General features: G+C 45.1%; 1 protein-coding gene across 1 annotated transcript in view; it reads right to left on the reverse strand.

Moving 5' to 3' along the window:
- Smpd3 (sphingomyelin phosphodiesterase 3) overlaps positions 1-21,447 on the reverse strand; it is an 83,012-nt gene extending 61,565 nt beyond the window's left edge. Inside the window, exon 1 of the mRNA XM_028857743.2 lies at positions 21,255-21,447. The gene's annotated coding sequence lies outside the window, so the exon portion shown is untranslated. The remainder of the gene's footprint in view (positions 1-21,254) is intronic.
- Positions 21,448-21,762: the final 315 nt, after the last annotated feature.

Consider the following 21,762-nt stretch of genomic DNA (forward strand, 5'->3'; position numbering starts at 1 on the left):
GATGGAAGCTGCCAGTAGTAACTACTGAATATTTGAGAGAGACATGCTTTAAAAAGCTGTGAAACAATGAAAAGCTCGTAACAATTGATTTAAAATCAATATGGCGAGAGAAAGAACTGCTCAGAATAGAAACATCCCCAAGAGGCCAAGGGACACAGCTACTTTCCTCACTGCTGTTCCCATCAGTGTACTAAATTTCTGCCCTGACAATGTGCACACATTTAAATGTTTCATATAGGCTCACTGTCAACCTCAGGCCGCTAGACTTTATTAACAACAGAAACAACAATAATAACTATGTTTATAGGTTGCTTATCTCTGTCAAATACTTTAAGTGTTTTTAATATGTCCTCTCATCAATCCACATGTTGATACGATTACTCCCACTTTACAGGTGGGGAGGCTGAGGTATCCTAGGTTCACTCAGCAACCAAATTTCAAAGCCAAGATTAGATGGGGAATTGAAAATGATTGGGGTGGGGGGTGTTGATGCACTGTGAGCAGTCACCTTCAAATGTGGGAGCTGAGACATTAAATCAGAGAAAGGAAAGAAAGAGGTGTGGGCAGGACAGAAGGGGGAAGAAGGGCTTAGAGAGTGGGGGCAGGTATAAGATGGGTTCACTTGAGGATCCCTGTGCTCCTCAGACTCAAGGCTCAGAAATACAATGGAAAGATAGGCCTTCAAAGAGGGGACACAAGGCCCCAGAGGGACTCACTTCCAGTCCTCCTGCCAGGTTCCCTGGGTTTCCTGTACTGGTGTCCACTTTCACCACATCCCATTTCCTTGTTTGGCTTGGTGCATCTGAGTAGCCTAAGTCTCATCCCAAGAGCAAGAAAATAAACATCACCGTGGAGACAAACTCACTAGACTCCACTTACATCAGCTAATGGCCCAAGATTTTCCAGCTTGAAGGCCCTTTTGCTTCTGTGAGCATTGCCCGGGAAGATTTGGCCATGGAAAAAAAGCATTAGGAGGCAGCAGGCAATAAACTGTGTCTGATCGGAAAGACTTGGACTAGTGCTTGATGGGTATGTTAGAAGCAACTCTTCCAGTAGTAGAACAGCACTGCAGGCCACTTCAAGCAGCCACTGGCACTCGGGTTTGCAAACTGAACACATTTCCCTCTCCCTTCCCTGCACATCTGCAGGGAGCAGGTGCAGTAACAGAAGGGGCTGGCTGGCTGGCTCCAGAAATGACTTGTTGCTTGGACTTTCAAAGGGGAGCAGGGATTATCCTTTGTCCCCAGATGATCCTGAGTCTGAGCTTTAAAGGTCAGGAGGAAAACAGCAAACATGGTCACAGAGAGCAAAGGACTTTCCAGGAAGTCATGCTGGGAAGTGACATCTCAACCCCTGTTTTTTCTTGCCTGACTATGGGAGGAAAAGCAAGAGCTTGATTGTTTCTATAAAAGGCAAGCCCGAGGTCTCCATGTTGTAGAACCTTCCACCTGTGCCAGGGTCTGGACTAGGAGAGAGAGACAACCTGGACACAGATAACTATAAGGGTGTCTAGAGCCCAGAAAAGGCTACGGTCCGTCAGTTTCTAGAGTCTGAACACTACAGTAACATCAAAGGTTCCCAGCAGAGGGCAGAGGGTCCTTGTGGCTTCATGGTGGAGTACTTACTTAGCATACAAGACACTGGGTTCAATCTTTACCATTGGAAAAAAAATATATGAGTGGACAATGTTGAAATGGGCAAAGCAGGCCAGTCTGACTAGGTAGGGAGAGTCTCAGTGATATAACCCAACTTGGCAATCATGTGGGGATAATGATCTTATGGCTATGCTCTGTGTATAAAAGACAGGGTAGACTTGTGAGGGTTTAAATAACTGCAACTATGGATCTAGAGTTGGTTCTGGCCTACCAGATACGCAGAGGTGGATGTAGAAACCCTGGAGCTTGATTGCTGATGATTGGGCTCCAAGATATGAAAGCCAAAACCTGTCAGCTTTCTTGCTGGGCTCAGTGGGATCCAGTCCTATCGTGTTAGATACTTTGAAGCTCTGAATAATCAGTACTTCCCAACAAGTAACTAGACAGGCCTTCAGATCTGCTTAGCACTCTTTCCTTTAGCAATGTGCTGGGCTGCATTTCCAGAGAAGGTCTGGGGAGTCCCGAAGGCACTAGGCCTCAAGACTCCTGCATATCCAAGAACACAGTAGTTTCTGTTTCAGTAAGAGCTTGGGGATCAGCAATTGGCACCATGGCCCTGTCATCTGGGCCTGGGGGAGTAGCACGATCAGATGTAGCCTAGCTAGGAAGAAATGGTACAGGGTTGATGCTGGTCTGTCATAGTAATCCTTGCTAGCAATGAGTGTCTGTATAAGACCTCTGTTCTTTTCCAAGGGAGCAAATTGCTCTTGGAACCAACAAGTGGGTTTGTCTTAGGAGAGAGGAGTAAATTTAGGTCTCTAGTGAGGAAAAGAACTTAACATGAAGCTGGAAATCTAGCAACAAGTGTAGAGGAGGCAACATACCCAAGGTCAGCTTTGATCTGACACAGCAGAAGCTGTCCCCTTTCCTACTCCCCACTACCAATATCTAGTCTCCCCTGTGGTCTGAACATTTCCACCAACACACATTTGAAATGTAGCCTCCATTGTGAAAGGTGGAAACTTGATTTAAATGAGATGGGCCTTTGGGAGGTAATTAAGATTAAATGAGGCCATAAGGGTGGGGCCCTAATCCAATGGGACTGTGGCTTTTATAAGAAGAGTAAGTGATGGAAGCAGATGCAGAAATCCACAGCCAAGCTTTGGGCTGAGCTCCAGGAGTCCTGTTGAAAAGAGGGAGGAAGGATTGTAGGAGCCAGGGGGGTTGAGATCATGACAAAGAAACCCACAGAGACAGTTGACCTGAGCTCGAGGGAGCTCACAGACTCTAAACCAGCAGCTAGGGAGCCTGCATTGGACTGACCTAGGCTCTCTGTATGTGGGTGACAGTTGTGTAGCTTGGTCTCTGTGTGGAGCCCCTAGCAGTGGGACCAGATCTGTCCTGATGCATGAGCTGGCTTTTTGGAACCTATTCCCCATGGTGTGATACCTCGCTCAGTCTTGATTTAGGGAGGAGCTTAGTTCTGCCTCAACTTGATATGCCATGCATTGTTGACTCCCTTGGGAGGCCTTACCCTTTCTGAGGAGTGGATGCCAGCTGAGGTGGGTTGAGGGGTGGAGTGTAGAAGGAATGTAGGAAAAGGGAACAGGAGGAGAGGAGGAAGGGGAAACTGTGGTTGGTATGTAAAACAATTTTAAAAATAATAATATTTTTTTAAAAAAAAGAAGAGAAAAGGCCTAAACTAGAATTGTCTGTCTTGCCATGCTGCCTTATGCTGCCCCGGGACTCTTCAGAAAGTGCCTCCATCTCTGCACGTCCTCCCATCATGATCTCAATGTTCCTTGCCTGCAGTATCTCTCCTCTCTCTCATCAACTGGATTCCCGGAGCTCAGCCTGGTGCCTGGCCGTGGATCTCTGTATCTGCCTCCATCAGTCACTGGACCAAGGCTCTATGATGACAGCTAGATTATTTGCTAGGCTGGTCACCAGAGTAGACCAGTCCAGGCACCCTCTGGACCACTGCCAGCAGACCAAGGTGGGGTCAACCTTGTGGATTCCTGAGACCCTCCCCAGTACCCTGTCTCTTCCTATTCCCACGATGTCCTCATCTATCATGGTATCTTCCTCCCTGCCCTCCCGCTCTGTCCCTGTTCCATTTCCCTATGTTCTCATCCCCCACTCCTTGCCCTCTGCCACCCCCCCACACCCAGTCCACTCATGTAGATCTCATCCACTTCTCCTTCACAGGGTCATCCATGTGTCCCTCCTAGGGTCCTAGTGGAAGCCCATGAACTGTGGACTGGTGGCTATGGAGCCCCCATGGGACTGGACTAGGCCCTCTGGATATGGAAGATGGTTGTTTGGCTCAAACTGTTGGGGGGGGGGCACCCAGGCAGGGGGATCGGGATCTGTCCCTGTTGCATGGGCAGGTATCTGGAACCTGGTGCCTATGGTGTGACACCTTGCACAGCCTTGGTGCAGTGGGAAGGGGCTTGGACCTGCCTAGGCTCAGTGTACTGGGCTCTGCTGACTCCCCATGGGAGACCTCGATTTGGGGGGTGTGGGGATGTGGGGTGGCTTGGGAAAGAGGGCTGGGGGGTGAGAGGAGGGAAGAGGGAGGAGGGGGATCTGTGGATAGTATGTGGAGTGAGTAGAAAATTTCTTAATAAAGAAAAATGAAAGAAAAAGAAAGTGCCTCCAAACAAGGACCTCATCAGATGTGGCCAACTGATCCTGAACTTCCCAACCTTTAGCGCCGTAAGCCAAATAAACCTTTATTCTTGATAAATTACTTGCCCTCTGGTATTCAGTGATAGTACCAGTGGAGGCATGAAGACATCCCCCCATCTCTTACCCCTTCCTGCCATGCTAATCGTAATTTCTTTTCATCTCTAGTAATGTATAGGAATACTTTTCAGAGATAAACTGTAAACAGAGAAAAGGCCACTGTGGTTCCCTTCGTACGTATTTGGTGCAGATGCTTTCCCCTGCCTCCCTAGTCATGCTTTTTATTGACTGGAATGCTGGGGCTACGAGTTGTGATTCTGCGGTGAGAATCAATTTCATAGGCATCAATAAACTAAGAGGAGGGTTAACTCAGACACCGAAACTGAGCGTGGCAGCTATTTTGGGTCAAGTCTACTTTTCATTCCTGGATGGACGGTGGCTCACCTATCCTTCCTCCATCTGGCACCTCCGCCTTCATTCTGAGTTTTGAATATTGAATTTGGGCACATGCCTATGAGGAAGCCATAGGCTAATGCTCATTTTTGCCCCCCAGCCCATTCTACTGTTACTGTAAAAACAATACAGAAGAGAATTTGGAAACATCTCATATAGAATCCTCATTCTTCTCACGGTGCATGCTCTGTTTGGCCTTCCCCTTCAATCTGGGTCCATGTGCGTAATGGCTATACCAGGACACTCTTTATGGTCTATTTACTCAATTAATGTTAGATGTGTCTCCATGTGGCCTTTGAGTCTTCGAGAGCATCATTTCCAGTGGCTGCAGAATGTCGTGTCGAGTGGATAGACATGCATTATTTAATCATTTGCCTTCTGTGCACATTATTGCTGGAAGCCAGGTCATCTGACCCGATTTGGCTCATAATGCACATTTGCCAGTCCCGGTACAGGGAGGGAGCATTTATTCATAAAACATTTACTAACTGTCAGCCAAAAGCAAAGCATTGTACCAGTGAGAAGATGGGTCTGAGGGAGTAAGTAAGAAAATGTGGTTTGTAGTACCCAGTTGCTTGAGAGTCTGACTGTAGGAAGGAGGCAGGCCCCCAGGTGTCACCTAGTGAGGGGGGCTGATAGGACTGCTGATCTAAGTTATCCAAGACCTATTTTAATGAAAATAGACTCTTGAGTAATTGGGACTTGTCTTTTAGACATTAGACATTTATTTGTTACTGATGATAAAGCAATAAAGTTTGGAAGTAATTTAATCAAAATGAATAAGCAGATTCTTGGGATTTTTCCTACAGTTACATCAATTATAGTCAAAATTAGTGCCCTTGGATGATTCCTGAGAGTGGAAGGGACTTGGAGCTGTCCTGATGGGGAAAACCTGGGCTTTCCCTACACGGATTCTCAATTATCACATACAGAGGCTGCAGTGGGGAGACTGGAAACTACCGTTTGATGTAAGAATACCCACTGTTTACTGAGCTCCTGCAGCAAGACAGCCGCTGTAGCAGGGTCTTTACTGAGAAATATGACTTTTGTGTTGAGTCTTTTATGGTAGGTACTATTTTCTCCATGTTTAAGGAGGAGGCTGTGAATTAGAAAAGCCAAGCGACGTGCTAGAGGTTTCTTAGCAACATCTCTTTTCTGAAACCAGATAGCTGTATAGGATTTCATGAAACCATTTTCCCAAAGAGTGGTCTCATGAACATTGTGCCTTCCAAAATAAAATGCTTAACTGGATAACAATCCAGTCTAGGGAAGAGAAATTATATATAATAATTTTAGAAAGCTCTCAAAGTAATTTACATTTCAATGAGAGTATTTACTTTGAGCTGAAATTGATAAGAATATATGTTTAGAATTAGTAAAGTTTATTTTTGCTCTTTCCACAGAGACTGTACCTTGTAGTTATAAAAGTTTTTGAATTAACATGCCACATAATCCTCACTCATTTTATTGGTAGATTAAAAACCTTAGAGTATTTACTGACTTTGTGTCTGCCTTGAAAAGTCAGGAGGCCAGACCAGAAACCACTGATCAGTGAATCTCAACAGTGAGACACAGTCTGTCTTTTGAACTGGCAGCTGGATGTGTATGGTCGGCAGAAGGAAACTCAGAGTCTCTCCAGTACTGGGGCAGCTTTTAAAATCCAACCTTGCTGCTTTTCGTGGTTACTTCAATAACCTAGTTCATATAATCATGCAAGTCAAATAGAGCCATAGGTTTCATTTTGGGATGGCATAGAGTGGGCGATGATTTATTCTGATTCATTTGTGGGAACCTTCTTTTCCACCTGACTGGGAATGCCTAAATATTCTCATCGCCCACCCACGGGGCATCCCTGTCTCATGTTCAATCCCTTTTTCCACCATTAGTTTCTCAAAGAGACCTATCTGCAGGCATGTCCACCATCCCTGCCCATCTATGGGCGTTTCTAATCTACAGGCTGATGTATAATACACCCTTGAAGCTCTGTAATGAGTTTGGAGCTAGAGATGAATTCGGGAGTCCTTAGCATATAGAGAGAAGCTACATCTCTGTATATGAATGAGTGAGGTCATCTGCAGCACAGGCAGAGGGGTCAAGTGAGGGAACCTACATATGTCTTATCTCAGAAAAATCATGTGAGCTACTACTGTGCAGAATGCAGGGGTGGAAAACATACACTGAAGCACGAGGACAAAGTTGGGGGAATGAAGCATTTAGGGCAAAGCAAAGGGCATTCCAAACAGAGAGTGACCCGAGGGCCTGCCCAGAGGGTTAGGTATATTAGCCTGCCCAGACTTCTACCTAATGCCCTTGTTTGTTACATTTTTACTCAATCTTCCATGAATATATTTTCTCACATCTTGAAAATTATAACCTTGTGTTATGAGAGTAAGCCTCTTCTAATTTAAGGTCATAGATTATTATATGATCATTAAAGAACACTAGAAGAAAAAGTGGAAAGAAAAAAAAAATAAGTATTTCAATTCTAATCTTCCAAACACACCAAATGTTAATTTTGGTATAGTTTCTTTCAGTGGCTCTTTGGTGGTTTAGGGTTTTTAAATGCAATTATAATTACACCGTATGTAAAATGTGCACTAAATTTAACATTCAGATCATAAGTATCAATTTACAGCAGTCTCCTGAAACATGGCAAACATCATTCCAACCACATCAGACTCAGTACCACCTTTTAATTCACTTTTAATTATACCACTCCTTTCTATTTTCATGTATGTTTTGGCTACTTGATGTTAGGCTCTCAGAGCAGTATGTAAATTTATACCCACAACTGTCATCTGGCCAGCTTCTTGTATTTCTGGTGACAGATTTTGCCTCACGTATCTTGATGTTAAGGTACTGAGTGTACAAATGTTCAGAACAGCAATGCCTTCACCATTGCCTCCATGAATATGAAATTACCCTTTTATGCTGCTTGACGCTGCTTATTGCCTTAAATTGTGCTTTGTCTGCTCCAGCCACTCACGCTTTTCTTTTGTTTGCATTTACCTGCTATGGCTGTGCCTACCCCGCAGCCCTTTTATTTCAGGTAAGCCTCTCGCATTCATTTAATCTAGGGACCTTTGTCTTCCACCAGGGGAGTGTTAAATGCTTATACTGATTGTTGTAACCATTCTGGGTGGCTTCCCGCCAGTGTGTTTTGTGATTCCTGCATTTGCTTTCTTCTGTGACTTTTGAGCCATAGCTGGTGATTTCTCTTTTCTTTGCTGCAGTGATGTGGAAGGGAGACATCTTGTCTCTCACCCCACTGATCTGCCTTCTGTCGCTGCCTATGAGTGTTTTCATTTGACTCTGTGTTCAGTTTCTAACCAGCTCAGCTTCTCTCAGCCTGCCCTTCTCATCCCTACAGAAAGGTTCTAAAGGTTTGATGTTGATTTTTGTTTGTGCCAAGACCAGGATGGGAGTCCTGTGTGTCTGGAGCAGGAGAGAACAGGCCACTTCCAGGAGGTGCCCCCTCATTGCTTCTTGAGAGATGAGGGACACCAAACCCTCTCCAGAGGTTGTATGCATCTGGCAATGGTGGGCACTGGCAAGGCACAAAGTGTTCATTATCAGTTGTGTGTGAGAGCCCCTCCTTCAGGCTATTCTGGCCCTGGAGTGAGAAAAGTAGCCTGAGTAGATCTGATCTCAGCTGGCAAAGATGAGCTCTGTCAGGAAGATGGTCTCAGGGCAGAGGAACAGAGGAAGGGTATGTAGGGAACCTGATCTGGCTCTTGCCTAGATAGGTGGTGCAGGGCATATCAGTCTCAGGTGTGACATTTTCTGGGCACACAAATTAATTTAAAAGGTACTTTAAATGACTTGTAAATGGGATTTCAGTGAGGGCTTTTCTGGTATCTCCATTTGTCTTTTGTCTTTGAAAGGTAGTACATAAAAACTCTCTATAGTGCATGAGCAGCCTTAAATGGTTTTTTAAAATTTCAACACTAGAATTGTTTAATTTAGTCTAATAGTTGCTCTTCTGTATTCCCTATCACAGAGGTGCTGATTGTGGGGAGGCCACTGCTACACCCACATACAAGGAAAGGCAGGCAGGCTAGCTGAGTTGGAATAACCTGCTTCACACCCTAGAAGGTCTTTAGAGGAAGCACAAATGAGGCAGTCCTGTCTTCTAGGGACTCTGAGCAGCAGGTCTTGCGACTGACTTGCCATCACTGATCCTGTTTGACTGGGCCAAAGTTTTTCCAAGAATGTCCTCAGAGACAGGCAATATGCCAGAGATCTGCTGGTGAGAAGAGGGAGGAAGATAGCATGTGAAGTGGTTAGTGCTGTGGTAGGCCAGTATAACTTTTGGATAAGGATGATGAAGGCAAGTAGCACCCCAGGAGGGCAGATACACTTTCACTGAACTCCACAGGCTGGTGTCTCATACATACAGAATTTCTCTGGTACCAAGATTAAGAGGTAACATCACCAGAGTCGAGACAATCAGGAGACAAGGAAGCCTTGGGGCTGGGACAAGGCCAGACTTGGTCCTGGGAGATAAAAATCACAACTCTAACCTTCATGATGCTCCAGCCTATATAGTTAGGATGACCATTGCCAGATGCTCAGAGGACCCAATTGGGAAATTGAGGTCCAGAGATGTAGGTGATATATCCAAAGTCACTCAACAAACTCACCCAAATGTCTTATCTCATCTCAGAGTATTTCAGTGTGTTGGTCTTTCCTCCTACATGTGCTGGTGTGTATTCTCTAACTCAGGTTTTAACACCGAGACTCAACACATGAGTGTGTGTATATGTGTTTCCCCCAGCAGAATTAGCCACTCCTCTATGGCCTCTGCCCATCCCTCATCTTGCTACACTATAATTATCTGTCTCTGTATGTCCCTAAGAGCAGGACTGTTGGGCTATGTTCTATATACACAGTCAGCACACAGTGGATTTTATTTTATTTTTTAAATTGATGAATTTACAACCCTCCACTCATGCATAGATTACCAGGGCTTGGTCCCATTAAATATGTAGTCTCTTAAAAAAAAAATGTAGTCTCTTTACACTAGAAATGCTAATTGCTTTGATTTGATTGTTACAAATTACGTACATGTATCAAATTATCATACTGTACCTCATAAATATGTATAAACACTGTGTCAATTAAACTAAATGAATAAATAATAATACTTTAAAAATCAATTATTTTAAAATTATGTTCTTTTAAAAAAGGACTTATTTATTTTTATGTGTGTAGGTGTTTTGCATACATGTTTGTCTGTGCATGCCTGGTGCCCATAGAGGCCAGATAAGGGCATTGGATGCTCTGGATCTAGAGCTATGGATGGCTTTGAGTCACTGGAAATTGAGTCTGGGTCCTCTGGAAGTGAACTATCATGCAGGTTCTGAGAATCAACCTGGGTCCTCTGGAAGAGTAGCCAGGGCTCTTAACTGCTGAACCATCTTTCCAGCCACTAAAGTTATGTTCTTTGTAAGGTTAAGAACTATAAAGCTATGGCTGCTCAGATTCCATTGCTTTGTGCTGCCCCTTGTTGAGAATGCTTCTTCATAGCATATGTGCTTCTCCCAGAACTCAGAGGCAGAGGCAGGAGGACCTCTTTGAGTTCAATGCTGGTTTGTTCTACATAGCAAGTTCCAGCCAGGGCTACATGGTGAGATCCATGTCTCAAAAAATAAAAAAGAATTGACTAACTCACTTAAGTCAGAGACTGTCTCATTTACTTCTATGTCTGGCATAGGGCTTATTACAGAATAGGAGCTAGGTATGTGAGAAAACTGCGAACACTTGCTGAGCATTTACTGTGTCTGTATGTTTTGAGGCTGATCATAGGAACCTCTAAGAATTGGCATATCAGAGCTGTTGTTTCAGAATGACAGGTAAAAAGGCTGCTACTGTTGCAGCCATGAGGTAACCATAAGCCCAACTTTCCAAGGCCCAGCCATTGCAAATGTCCATGCCTTTACTGTTCAGATCATTTCCCAATCTGATTTTCTTCATCAGAAGTCATCATTCAACCCTGTGGCATTCAACATATGTTAGTAGACATTGTTGCTGGAATCAATGCCCTGATAAGCCCATAACATTCTATTAGTAAAACATTTATAAATGCTAGGGGGCCTATCAGTGGACAACTTGGCAAAATCTTTGTGGCCTTGCCCACCCTGTATCTAGCCTTCCAGTACTGTAGAGGGTGTCTGGAAGCCTAGCACAACTTTTCAAAGAAAATACAGTGAGACACCATGATCTTTTTCATTGTCTATCATCTTGTACATCAAACTCCTCTTTTACTCATCAAAGAATTCTCTCATAGCTGTAAAAGCTACTCCCCCATTCCACCCCGTGTATTCTCCACAGAGCTGCAGGTGCCTCTTGGAAGAAGTGCCACATTTCTACCTTTTCCTTTCTTGCCTTTGTTTTCCATTGTTATTAGCCGCGTAGCTATGGAGAGAAATCTGGTGCAGACTGTGACTGCAGCCATTTCTGATCTTTCTTCTACAGTGTAAAGAGGATAGGATTTGGTTTCTTTGCTGTCTAGAGAAAAAATAAGCAGGATGAATTTAAGATGGCAAGTCCTGAAAAATCTCCTTTTGTGAAACAAACTCTCTGCATGGGAGGGGTTGCCAATGATGGGGGCTACATTCAGAAAGGGGTATGGGATTTTCAGTGACCTTGACTTAGATCCTCACAGCAACCTCTCTGGGAGGCAACCATTTGGAAGTGTCACTGGGGAATCATGAACCAAATGACAAAACTGCCTGTCTTCTAGAGCAGAGGGCAAAGGCCTTCGCCCAGGGCACAAACATTCTGCCTCCTTTGTCACAGAGAAGGCCTTTCCTTAGCTTTGGTTTGGGGTTGGGCTCCACAGCTGTTGGAGGCATCTGTGCTTTTTGGCAGCCTCTGCTGCCTGCCGCTTGCAGCAGACCACCTATCTATCCTGCCTAGCACTTTTGTGAAGATCAAATGAGAGAAGCGGTAGTATAAGCTGGATGTGGTGGGATTCTGCCTGGAATCCTAACATTTGAAATGTGGGGTGAAGAGTTCAAGGCCAGACTTGGTTATGTAAGGAGTCAGCTGAAGCTACATGAGACCCTATCTCCAAAGAAGAAAAAGGGGAGAAAAAAAAAAAGGAAAGAAGGAAGCCATGTGAATTCTTTGGAAACTGAAGAGTGCTAGTAGGCATGTTGGATGGTGGTTGCTATCTGCCTACACCTTCCACAAGTTCTGGCCTTGGATATGCTTGATTCATGCACTCAATGCTGCCACAAAATGAGCACATCCAGTGGGATGCTCCAAGCTGGTGGTTTTGTATCTGATGTTCCTTTGCCTAGGAATGTGTTTGGTTCTTATAGCTACTTTTCTTGTTACTTTGACAAAATACCCAACAAGAAACAACTTTGGAAAAGAAAGGAGTCTGCAAGATGCTTCAGTGGGTAGAATATTCTGACAATATAACTTCAGTTTCCAGGATCCACAAAGGAGAAGATCAACTCTCAAAAGTTGTCCTTGACTTTCATTTGACAGCTATAGCATGGGCTACACACATAACACACACACACACACACACACACACACACACACACACACACTTAATTTTAAATGTACTTAAAAGCATATTTTTGTATATTAAAACAACTAAGGAAGGGTAGGTATATTTTGGCTCACAGTTGAAAGTATGGTCTATTATAGTAGGAAGCCATGACAGTAGGAGCTTGAGTAGTTGGTCACATTGTGTCTGTCCACAATTAAGAAGCAGAGCGAAATAATGCCTAGTGTTCAGCTCATTTCTCTTTTCTATTCAGTTCAGGACCCTAGCCCATGAATGGTGCTACCTGTAGTCAAGAGGGGTCTTTCCCCTTCTTTTAAGCTAATCCAGTTAATCAGTCCCTCGAAGGTGTCCTAGGAGTTTCTAGTTTCTGTGAAGTTGACAGCCAATATTGTCCCTATCATCACAGTTCTTTAACATTTTATGCAAATGTTCCAAGCTTCTCAAACATCTACTTCCTATAGAAACTCCAGTCCAGTACACTGGAGCACATGGTTGGCATTCCTACCATTGTCCATTTGATCACAGCCTTTCTGTCCCCCACCTGCCCTCTGATCCCTATTGCACTAATCCTTGATGACCAAACAGAACACACACACACACACGCACACACACAAACACACACACACACACACCACACACACACACACACACACACACACACACAGAGAGTTAAAATACATTTGCATAAGGTCACATATTTGGTGGCAAAAATTAGATTCAAGATGAAGTCTCTTAGTGGAAACCACAGCTTTCTCACTGCTAGCCAACCTGCACTAGTGCAGCTTTGTGGGCACTTCCGTGTTTGTTCCGTAGTCTACTCTGTGTGGGCCCGTTTCCTTCCCATTGGGAAAAACATGCAGTTTAAAGCCTAGCTGCCCCTCAAACTTAGCATCAGCACTTTGTTCCTGTAAGTCACGGTCTTCCAACAGAACCAGGGAATAGCTTGTCCCCAGGCTCTTCTACCTCAATCTACCAATCACAAATTGACCTATGAAATCGGACATTCATACACTTCCTATGAGACCAATCTGAATACTTTCTTCATAGTCCAACACTCTCTGTTAATATAATTTTTCACTGAGCTTCACATATATTCTTTCCTTTCCTCCCTCCCTTCCCCACCCCACCCCCTCTCTGATTTTTCTTTCTTTATTTTTTAAGATAGTTCACACTGTAGCCTGGGCTGGTCTGGAACTCATAGCCGTACTCATGAATCAACTTCCAAAGTAGCTGGGTAGTGGTGGTGCACGCCTTTAATCCCAGCACTCAGGAGGCAGAGGCAGGCAGATCTCTGTGAGTTTGAGGCCATCCTGGTCTATAGTGTGAGTACCTGATATTTATTTATTTATTTTTCTAATTTCCTTCTCAGCATAACCCGCAAGAAAGTTGCAACTACCTCCATTTTACAGAAGAGGAATTGGGACTCTTGCCAAGGCCAAGAGCATGGGAGAACAGCCTTGATCTTGAGTATGTTTGATTCCTGTCCAGGAATTTCCCCCCCCCCCAGCACAAAGATCTTATTCTCTTGAGGAACCCTAGTGACCAACCAAGAGACTTAGAGCTCTTAAGTCATCTGGTACAGGCTCCTCTAACCATCCTCTTCCTCAGCTCATTAACAGAAGATATGTGCACAATGTGGTTAATCTGTTTATTTATTGTATGCTTATGGAAATGGCTCTAATTTTTTCCTCGGCATCATCAGCCACCAGAAAACAGGGGCCCAAATCCCAGCAACTCATGAGTTATACAGACGTTTTCAATCTTGTTTTAGCAACCAATAAACCTTTGGTCTATCTGAAAACTGCCTGCTTGCTTTACTCCCGTTGTTCCTGGTCTTTAATATTCTATATGTCCCCATTATTAACAACAGTTAATATTCAGTAAATGTTAACTGTAGAGAAGTTACTGTTCTAAGTACTTTAACTCATAATCAAAGAGGCAGGCTGCTATTCCCTCATTTAATAAATGAGGATACAGAAGTTTAAGGGCACACAGCCTAAATGATAGAGCCAGGATTCAATCACAGGCCAAAGTTATAAAAACTACTTTGCTAAATATCCATTTATAAAGAAAATTTCCCCCAAAAAGGAGCATGATAGCATAGTGCTAATCCAGTACAAGTATAACACAGCTACAAATGTAAGCAATACATAATTATATTCATATGTACACATACATATATAGATAGATATAAATTTTTGCAGAGCTGGGGACTGAACCCAGCCTCAGCTATATGCCTCAACACTCACATATATTGTTACAATTTTTAAAAATTAGATTTACTTATTTTTAGTTTATGTGTATTAATGTTTTGTATGTGTACCACATGCATATCTGTTGGATCCCCTAAAACTAGGCTTAAAGATGGTCATTGAACCACCATGTATGTGAATCAAACTTGGGTCCTCTGCAAGAGCAACAAGTGTTCTTAACTGCTAAGCTGTCTCTCCAGCCCTGGCATAAAATTTCTAAATGTTACATTTGAAGAAGTAAAAAGAAACTGAGTAGAATTTATTTTAATATTATCTTTTATTTAATTAAATATACCAAAAACATTATTTCTTTTTTGTTTTGTTTTGTTTTGTTTTTTGAGACAGGGTTTCTCTGTGTAGCTTTGCACCTTTCCTGGAACTCACTTTGTAGACCAGGCTGGCCTCGAATTCACAGAGATCCTCCTGGCTCTGCCTCCCGAGTGCTGGTTTTAAAGGCGTGTGCCACCACTGCCCGACCCAAAACATTATTTCAACCCAATCGCACTTCAAGTGTTTAGTAGCCAGCTAGTGACTACTACCATTGAATGACACAGGTAAATGCCATGTGTTTTATCCTTGTTTTTTTCTATTTCAACTTTAAAATTGGGTTTTGGTTTAGAATTGGATCAAATAAAGCTATGCTGATGGAAATATGCCCTTTGGATAACTTGATGAACAGAGCAGTAGTTTAGGACTGTGGAAAGAACAAGCATTAGGTGTCATGAAATGTGTGTTTTGAGACCCATCTTTACCACCAACCAGGGACGTGGTCAGAGAATCCTTCAAACTCCCTTAGCTTCTGTCTTCATGATAAAAAAAAGACATGATAGTTTATGATACTTAAACTTATTTCCATCTTTAAAAACTCCTGCTATTGAAACACTCTTTTTGAGAGTTTCAGAACATCCACTCAATATTTCTTAATGTCAGGACTTGTGCCAAGTTGGAGGTTGAGTTCTATGAGCCCAGATATGTACCTGGTACATTGCAGGCAGTAGAACTATTTGTTGAATGATTATAAACCCAGTCTTCCTTTGAGGGAGCTTTGAGTTATTGCTAGAATAATTATAACAGTCTTAGGAATTAATTATATATTTTGTTTCTTTTCTTATATTGGATTTAAATCTTCATAGTATATGCTTTCTGGAGGAGATACCTGGGATTTAAAACTATTTCCCGATCCTATTAGCAAAGAGGGTGGTGCTCAGGCATAGTCATGGCTGTCTAGAGACCTCCACAAATGGTCTCTTATTACATGCTGTTCTGATGCTGCAGAGAGCTAAGACTCTAAATAAGACAACAATCAAATCTGTCCGTGGTCCTATGAATCAGAGCAGACCCAGATGGGAAACCAGATCCTTGGCCTCCAAATGCCCTCAGGAAACACAACTCGTGTCAGAGCTCTGTAAAGCCCCAGCATGTAGAGAAAAGGAATCACTCAGAAATGGGATGGAGACCTAGCTTAATGAAAAGCATCTTATTAAGAGAATAGGCCTGCTATTTCTGAGTGATATGTAAACCAAAACCCAGGGAGAAGAGAAAAAGGACAAGTCTATTCCCCATTTTAGACATCTATGGCTACAGCTACCAAACAGAGAGTTCCTGGGCACAAGCCCCTATGTGTGTGGAAAGATGGGGACAGTTGAAACTGCTACCCTGGGAAAACCAGAACATGTGTCATTGAGTTCAGCAAGCGCCAAGCTGCCCATCTCCAGGAGTCTTGAGCCACATCTGAAGGTAGAGCATTAGCTGTGATGGTGTGAGGGCAGGAACACGATGTTTCCCTAAGACTGGCTGAGGTCCACAACAATGAGAAGTTTTATTTAGGTGTTAAGAACTTTGATGTGAAAATCTGAGAATGGGAATAGATGAAAGGACTCTACTAACAACGTCCCTATTTTGTCAGCTCTGAATGCACTTGGTATTTGGAAAAAAAAAAAAAAAAAAAAAAGCAGAGGCTTTTTTTTTTTCTCCTTCCTTTCTTAAAAAAAAAATCCACTTTATTGCTAACCAGGCTTAAATTCCTGTGAAAATTTTCCACTCTAGAAAGAAAACCCTGTTATTACACTCTCTTCTTTGGTAATTAGGTCCAAGCAACAAACCTTAACAGAACGAGAATGACAGTATATTTGCTGAACTTGAAGGACTCTGTGACTTGTGTTTGAATTCTAGTTTGCCCCTAACTTCATTCCTCTAAAATTAGATATACCTTTACATAGGACAGTCCAATACTTCAATTTTTGCTTCAGCAGTAGAAAAAGGTATGTGGCAAGGATGGATTCTGACTTGAATAGATCCGATGGAACCTAAACACTGCTCCCTCTGTGTGAACACTGACACCCCTTTCCTCTGAAAGCTTTGTTTGTTCACCTTGAAAGTGGGAATAACACTACCTCATAGGACTGTCAGGATTAAATGCATTCTTGCATGCAAACAGCCTGATTTAGAAAACGGTTCCTCTTATTATTAGATTGTAATTCTTTAAATAGGGATTGCCGATGGGCCTATTCAAGATGATGCAGTGAAAACCTCTACATCTCTGTTTTCTTCCATTCTCTTCTGTGATTTAGGGGAAATCCTCACAGAAGCAGAGGCCCTCGGCTCTGTTCTATTCCCTACTCGTTGAAGGAGGCAGGCAGAGGCCCGTATTCCAGAACCTTGGATAGATCCACGCCTTCGCTCAGCCACTCCTCCACCAAGGAGCTGCTTCGGAGAAGGAGCTACAGCAACCTGGGAAGAATTTTCCAGCAAGGCTGCGTTAAGCAGGGGTACTCCCAATATGAATGCTGTCTCTTACATGCACACTCACTGTCATCCATGATCACAGTCTTCAACACGGCCAGCCTCCCCTCCTGGGTGTTTTTAAGAGTCTCCTCTCAGAAAGCCTTAACTCCACCCATAAGAATTTTCTAATTTAGAGTCCCTTTCTTTTTTCCTAAGAGCTTCAAGGATTTTTTGAGCCCCCAAAGAACAAAAATACCATCCACATTTTCCTATATCTGCTGGTATTTAATTTGTTGGCTTCAGTACAAGGGTTAAACTTTTGTTTTGTTTTTTGTTTTTTTTTTGAGACAGGGTTTCTCTGTGTAGCCCTAGTTGTCCCGAAACTCAATACATAGACCAGGATGGCCTTTAACTCAGAGATCCACCTGCCTCTGCCTCCCCAGTGCTGAGATTAAAGGCGTGTGTCGCTACTGCCCGGCTGGATTAAACATTCTCAACCAACCTCAAGTAAAAGCAACAATGCATGAGCATGAGGAAATGTTTTACAATACAAAGATTCAGGTATGAATGAAAAGGAACATAAAATAATTTTATCGCTTGTGGGTAATGTTAAGCCCTCTTCTCTAATCAGGATAGTCAGGTGGTTCAATTTATGAGGTGATTTAGCGTTTCACTCGCCAATGCAGAACACAACACACACTATATGCAGTCACCTTCTGAACAGGCAAGGAAGAAATTAAGTCCTATTTTTACTTTATGATACTGAGTCACGTAGTTCAATGCAAATCACATGGATGCCAAAGTAAGAACAATGCCAGGTATTTAAATGCCTTTCCTTTGAAGAGCTCCAACAATTTTGTGGCAGTGTGAAATCCTTTCAGAGCAACTCCAGAAGAGACACATGTCACCAGGCAGGCATTTAGGTCTGAGTATGTCTCATCCATCTCCCCCACTCCAGTTCTTAGGAAAAACCAGTGCTCGAGGGCCTTTTGTATTTAGTAATAGCCTCCAGATGCCTGAAGTTTATAAGCCACAATGTCATTGAGGAAAATAAGGTTTGGTTTTGAAAACGTGTTACTGACTGCTTTAATAAGAAGAAAGAGAAAAAGATTAAAAAATGGGATATGAGAGGAAGGGAAGAGTAAAGAAAGATGGGAGAGAGACCAGAAAGGTACCCAAACTTCCCTGATCTTGGCAACTGTTTTCTATTTCCCAGCTGTACAGAGACATAAAGGCCTTCAGACCCACTTGTCCGTGTGGCTGAAGACAGCAGCGGTTTTACTGCTTGGGGCCATTGGAAAGAACATAGACAAGAACAGCATCCTGGGGGAAGAAGGTGCCTCAGTGGGGGGAGCTTACTTAATCGGTATCCTCGCCACTATGAAACAAACAACCAAACCAAAACAAGAACATATACTCCAAAGGTAAACAGGAAATTAGCACCAACAGAAAGGTGTGTGGTTTTACCTAATAATGCCCACACCAACTCTGAGCCTCTCTATACTACAGGGAGTAGTGGTTGTCAAATTGTGCCTTGGTTTGACTTCCTTCCAGCAGAGGTCACTGTGGATGCTGGCAGTGGATACTTAAGGGAAAAGGACCAGGTAGGCTTGGCTGGCTGGTGGCTCCACTGTCTGGTTCTTCCACAGTTCATAATATATCCCCTTAATTTATGTGAAGGAGATTATCTTGAAGCTACATAAAAACCTTTGGCATAAAAGTGATGGTGGAAGTGAAACTGGGGTCATTTCCCGGGACTGATCCGTCCTGAGAGGGTGTGTGATTAGGAGTATTAAGACAGAGTCTCGTTATATAACCCAGGCTGACCCCTACCTCATGACAATCCTCCTGCCTCAGCCTTTGAGTGTTGGGATTACAGGCATGTGGCTGTCATGCCTGGTTTGTACCTGGTATTTCTGAGACTTCATTTGTGATTACTAGTAATCCTAGCTCTATAATCCTTCCAGACTCTACTGATAGGCCTCCCAAACTTTACTTGGCAGTCATGGTAGTGGTAGGGCAGATTCTGGTCATTAGGGTAACCCACTACAGCATGATAAGGCGCTCCAGGGGATGAGGACTGATGATGATGTCAGGCTCAGATTTGGGTTCCCAAAGGGATGAAGAGGTGGCCACATCCTTGTGAAGTTTCACTGGCTGGAATGGATCCGTCCTTTAGGCTAGACCCTAAGCAGTTTTAAGCTGCTTCCATCCTGAAGGCACACATTTGAACCTTGGGTCAGCAGTGTGGCTTGAGAGTTGAAAGGATGACTCTCTTGCTCCCCTCTACCTCCAAGCTTGGTTCCTCTCCTTTCTCCTTCTGTCCATCCCTCCCCCTTCCATATGTATAGGCTCACCACAGCACGGCACAAATGTGAACACTGAAGCACGGACTGACACATTCACCCAGTCACACACATTTCCACTCAACGCTCTGACCCACACTATTACCAATAAAAATACACCCAGCCACAGAACCAAATTTGACCTATTATAGCTAATAGGGCATGAGGTTGAGTGGGTCCAGTCAGCATGCCTCTTCAGACCTGGCTCACGCATGTCCCCTAAACCCCTACCCTTCCCGTAAGGTAGAGCCCCTGGTCATCCCAGTCCTCGTGGTCACAAGTCCTGGCTCTGGTATCCATCGCGCACACCGCATTCTTGGGGCAGGACCAACAGTGGGGTTCAGGAGTGGGCGAGGGAACTAGAGAAGAGTGCATGGTACAGGACCCAGCACAGCACAACCACCTCCTCCCTCGGGATTTTCCATCCCGGCTCGCGCGGGCCCGCGAGGAGCGAGCGCGCTTTGTCTCTCTCTCTCTCTCTCTGCTCCTGGCACGTTTCCGTGGAAGCTACCCGTGCCGCGCCCGAAGCCCCCCTTCCTCAGCCGCGCCCCTCGCACAGCCCAGCCATGCACGCCTGTCAGTGCCGCGATCTCCGCTTTGTCCTCCGGCGAATGCCTGGGCAGAGCGCGAAAGCCGGGCACCTGAGAGCAGCCTCTGCACGCCTGGTACCAGATCCCCGCGGCCAGATCTGGGGCGCGCTCGGCGTGCAGCGGAGCATCCTTCCAGGATCCGCGAACGTGGAGGGCATCGCCTGGAGCTGCAGGTTGCTGGAGAGGGAGACCACTGGGTCCTGCCCCTCAGGTGCCCATCTAGATCTGACTCCTCGCTTAGGTGCTAAGAGCTCTAATCCCCGGGGTGTGGCGGGGCAGGGAGGATGATCTCCACTCTGTACTGCCTGAGACCTGGATCTAGGTGGAGAGGGCCCAGGAGATAAGACCTAGGTAAGGGGGGATCCCTTAGACTCTCACTTCCACCCACCTCCCACATCCAGTCTATTTAGACCTTAGGCGCGGCTCCATCACAGAGGACCGGAGCATCCATCAGTGCTTTCCTTTATGGGAGCTTGGAGCAGGATGGGGAGGGGTCCTCCAGCCCTTCACTTTCTCCATTCCTCAAAAGCAAATGCCCCACAAAGAACTGGGTGCAAAAGGTAAGGGGAAGAGTCCAGGTTTAGCCATTTCCTAGGATGCAAAGGAGGGCAAGGGGAAGGGTCTCCCTAACAACTCGGAACCTAGGAGTCTAAGAGGAGGGGAGGAGTCTCATCCATTACATTCCAATCCCCTTTTGCAACCTCAAGCCGCTGGGGTGTTATAGGGAAGGGTTCCCCTGTCTCCAAACCTCTCCTCCCAGAACACTCTCTCCATCCTCAATAACCCAAGAAGCTTCGACTTTAGGCACAGGGAAAGGGAGACTCAAGCCCTTTTCATGCTCTCCCAGGAGAGACGAGAGAGGGTCTTCCAGCCCTCATCCCCTTACATTCAAGAGACCCTTTCCCTACACGACAAAACCCAGCCTAGGCTGCTCCGACCTCAGGCACTGGGCCACGAAGAGGCCCGCAGTCAGTCCTCAAGCTCCACGGGCAGATGGTGTTGAGTGCGGCGAGGACACGTCCCGTCAACTCCCCAGACCCCCCTCTCCTCCATAAGACAAAAGCGAGTCCTGCAGCACCCACCTCAGACGGCGCTCGGGAGGGCGCTCAGCGCGGGGCAGGGCGCGCGCGACGCCTCCCAGCTCCTCGCGACCCGGGGCTTCCCAGCGGCGGCTCTCGCGGCTGCAGCGGCCGCGGCTTTGGCATCCGGAGCCTCCCTCGGACTCAGCACCTGGAGCGGCGAACAGCTCCGCGCCTCATTCCGCTGACCCCGCCTCCCCCGCGCCGCCGTAGCCAATGGCGGTGCAGGCTCCGCCCAGGAGGCTGCCCATTGGGAGGTTCCGGCCCCTCCGTGGAGACCTTGTCCCTAGAGACCGCCCGAGTGTTTGCTCTGCCTACTGGAACGTGTAGTCTCTTCGGGCCTTGGAGTGGGCTCGTGCCGCGGGGCTGGTAAGCAAAGATGGACTGCATTTCCCAGAGTGCATTGAGAAGCCCTAGGCGCGGAGAAGGGTGGGAGGACTGTTTCCATAGCAAAGTCGGCCCCTTCGGGACGATGGGGAAGTGGGGCAGGCCCCGGACCCTCGCAGGAGTA

This window comes from Peromyscus leucopus, chromosome 5, assembly GCF_004664715.2.
Source record: "Peromyscus leucopus breed LL Stock chromosome 5, UCI_PerLeu_2.1, whole genome shotgun sequence".
NCBI classification, from domain to species: domain Eukaryota; kingdom Metazoa; phylum Chordata; class Mammalia; order Rodentia; family Cricetidae; genus Peromyscus; species Peromyscus leucopus.